This window comes from Eucalyptus grandis, chromosome 2, assembly GCF_016545825.1.
Source record: "Eucalyptus grandis isolate ANBG69807.140 chromosome 2, ASM1654582v1, whole genome shotgun sequence".
Lineage (NCBI taxonomy): Eukaryota > Viridiplantae > Streptophyta > Magnoliopsida > Myrtales > Myrtaceae > Eucalyptus > Eucalyptus grandis.
The window spans coordinates 17,239,713-17,243,658 of NC_052613.1; the positions used below are offsets into that span (position 1 = coordinate 17,239,713).

Sequence of the window (3,946 nt, forward strand, 5' to 3'; positions counted from 1 at the left end):
CAAAGTGCGAACTACGAAGAAGTCCCTCTCTCCCCGGTAGCGTTTCTGTTTTATCGTTCCCTGTCGTTCTTCCAAAGCGGTAGAGGCAAAAAATGGGCCGAGGCTTTAAACTTTGGGCTGGGCCCAGATATTACCACAATCCTTCCATATCATCCCCACTGCGCCTCGACACTTCGCAATGCTTTATAGCTTTCCACATAGTCGACACCCTGGAACCCTGGAAGTATATTATGCATGGACCAGATATATCGTGGCAAATTCTTCGGAAAAATTCTGTCTTCCACAATGGATGCCGCTGCTGCACTGTTTAATGTGGTCGAGTGACCTTGCTCTTGTATTGCCATCGTCTGACCTTGCTTGTCGCTGTCGAATGCAACTTTCGATTTCCCGGACGGTTTTGCCACTTTCGCCAATGTGGAAGAGGCGTTTCATATGACGGTCATGCAACTCAAATATATTACGTTCAATTTCGAAACTCTCCCTTGTTATGAACTGATTTCTCCACGTGATATAATAAGCACTGAATATTTTCTCCATCAATAAGGAAGTTTTAAGGTCTTTTATGTGAGATAATAACACAAATGGTCCATAAATTTTAACTTAATTTGCGATATGGTCCTGAACTTTAAATTTGTTTAATATAGTTCATGAACTGTAGTTTAATATGCAATGTCGTTCTTAAACTTTTAATTTATTTAATATGATATATGGACTTTTAGTAAATGTTCAATTTAATCATTGTACTGTATGAAAATGTTTAATGTTGTACTTATAGTGATTTAAATTCAAGGACAATATTGAACATTTTCATATAGTTTTGAATTAAATTGAACATTTACAAAAAGTATGAGAATCATATTGAACAAATTAAAAGTGTAGGACAATATTTCATGTTCGGCTAAAGTTTCAAGACCATATCAAACAAATTTAAAATTCATGGACCTTATTATACATTGAACCAAAGTTCGTGGATTATCTATGTTATTTTCCCTTCTTTTTGATTTCCTACACACGTGGTTGGCAGCCTTGAGGTTCACCATGGCCTTGTATTCGGTCTTGGGCCTTGTGACCTTTGGGTTGCTTTCATTGGGGCCTTTACGGCCTTGTGGTCTTTTGGTCACTTTTAACCTAGATAAATAAATCTTTTCGGGATTGTTAGATGTCAATTCATGCCAAAGGTTTGATTATGAATATGAGGGCGAAGAAACTTGAAGCAGATGTCCACATTAGAAAGAGGGATAGAAATGTGAATAGGAGGGCCTGCGATCGACCCCATTTACAAATTCGAGTATGTAATAGAGTAATACTAGGTGCAAAGAAAGTTAAATTAATGGGTGATCCGAACGGTTGAATACGGTTCTTGTTTTAATTATCCAATTCATCTCGTCATATCATATATCAAGTGAACTAGTTTTTCATGAACTTCTAGCTTGTTAGTATATATAACATACACCCAAAGCTCAATGAAGAATTCAAACCACATCATGAAACTATACCGGCAACGAGTTGGACACCTCCCAGGGCCCACAAAAACGGAAGCTTGACCTAAGTACTTATGAAGAGAGCACCTGTTTACATGCAGGGTCATCCGATTGATCTCCCCTTCTCACTCTTTTAATTATAAAAAGAATGTCATCCTGAAAAAATATCCACAACAAGTTCTAGAAACGCCATTGGTAGCGATGAAACTCGTTAAAACCCTTGTGCTTTCTCCGGGTTGATTATGGCTCCAACTATGCAACAGGTGGAAGAAACAGACATTCAAGGGATCGTCATAGAACTGACGTTCTTAAGGACTGGAAAATTTGGATCTTCTGTTTATGAAGAATCTAGGAGCAAATGACAGAACAAGGTACAGTGGGAGAAAACAAATGATGAGAAAAGGAAGAAAGAGAAGAAAAAGTGCAAGAGAGAGGAAAAAGAAAGCTTTAATCAAAATAGAAAGGAAGGAAATTCAAATTCCTCTCTTACAATCCCTCCACATCGGCACTTCGCCACTACACAAAGAACCTCAAATGATCTTAGGCGTGACAAACCTAAGTGGGAGCATTATCATGATATACATGATCCTCCCATTTCTCTCTCAACTTCAACATCATCTCTCTATCTTCTTAGTACTCCTCTCTCTCTCTCTCTCTCCCCTCGCCCCCCCTTCCCCAAAATATTTATCCTTCTCTAACTACATAACCCATCACCCAATAACGTTATTACCCATCCCAAGTCCCATGAACATATTTAATCAATCCATAACCCCCAATTGTTCTAAAACCTAATTGTTGCCCCTTCCCTCTCTCATAATTACTCCTTTTATCTCTTTCATAGTCTCTACACTCTAACCGGATAACTTTGCCAGCGCTTCTCACTTCCGGCGAGTCGTCGTGAACGTTTGGAAGACGACAGTCCCAGCAGCGGGAATTCATCAGCCGAGCAACTCCGGCATTTGAGCCCAACGAGCTCTAGGGCCTTGGCCACCCTCCTCCACAGGTCGTGGCTCGCGCAAGTGGTTGCCACTGACATGGTCCCGGGTCGGAAAACCTGTGCCACCTTCTTCAAAACCCTAGAAATTTCATGCGGGTCATCATAGATTGACCCGACACATTCATAGCTCGCATAGCTGAACCTTCCTCAGGGGTCACATGTATTGTCAGTAACGGTCGCCGTCGATTCCGTTCATGGGTACCCGCATGGGTCGAACCCAAAATCGCAAATGAGCCCTCAGTTGATGTCTCCGATGCCAGTGAGCCCTGTCATCTCCCTCCCGGCAGAGTCCCGGAGTACTTCTCATCATCGCCAGCCCCTCGACGGAAGAACTTACGTGCTGAAGCCTGGTCGAGCTCGGTCATGCACACCTCAATGGTGTAGAGGGCATCATTTTGATCTTCCCTAGCTCATGATGATGAGATGAGTCATCATCATCATCACCATCACAAGCGGTGAAGACATGCCATGAATGAGAGGACACATTGGAGGGCATGACACACGCCTTTCTAAAGCAAAGCCTGCTTGGCAAATTCTCCTCCAAGAAAATGACTTCTTCTTCGAAGCTTGTGTGTGGGGAAAGGCTGGGCTTTGGGAAGATAAAGCTACCTCTGTACCTACACATGCGCACCGTGAGGCCGAGGCGATCGCTGGCCAAGTGGACCAACGGACGGACGGATTTCAGCAGCTGGGTGGTCCCACATGTCTTGATGATGATCTTGGTCGGGTAGACGAAGAGGCTCGACTCCGACAAAACGTAGGCGTCGAAGTGGCGATTGGCCACGGCCGACACCACCGTGCACTGCACCGCATGGAGTATTTCCTCAACGACTCGAAGTCGAGATTTCTGAGACCCATTGAGCCCGTGAATAAAGGGTCGTCGCCGAAGAAGCGGAGCTCTATGCGCTTCTCAAAGCCCTCAAAACCAGAAACAGCCATTTCAGCTCAAAAGAAAGAATATAAAAAGTTTGAGACAAGATGTTTCTTCTTTTTTTCTTTCTGGGAAGTTAAGGTAAGGTTTGAGAGAGAGAGAGAGAGAGAGAAGTGTGAAATGTGAAAGGATTGCAAGTGAGAGAGAAGTGGGAAGTGGACAGTTTTTATAGGTGGGGGAAGAGAGCGAGTGAGAGAGTAAGTGGGTTAGGGAAGTGAAGGAGGGGCATGCGGGTGAAGCAACCAAGAACAATGATTGCAGGCATTATGGAATGAATACGATGGTGTCCAAATTTTCAGGTTTTCGGTTTTTTTTTCCTTTTATTTTCTTTTGTGAGATCTTGATTCGTCGGACAAGAACAGAAGAACGAAATTTCTGGCCACGCGGATTTTTCTTGTTCCCCCTTGCCAAATGCAAACCTATCCATGAGTAAAGCTTGTCCGGGATTGAGTCACGTGATTGTCCGCAAGTAAGCTTAACCTGATAATTTAGTTTTCTTGACCACTTTAGCAAATCTTTAATTTTAGTAAATCTCCA

General features: G+C 42.9%; 1 pseudogene; it reads right to left on the bottom strand.

Moving 5' to 3' along the window:
- Positions 1-2,322: 2,322 nt before the first annotated feature.
- LOC120289914 lies at positions 2,323-3,435 on the bottom strand (annotated as a pseudogene).
- Between the last annotated feature and the right edge of the window lie 511 nt (positions 3,436-3,946).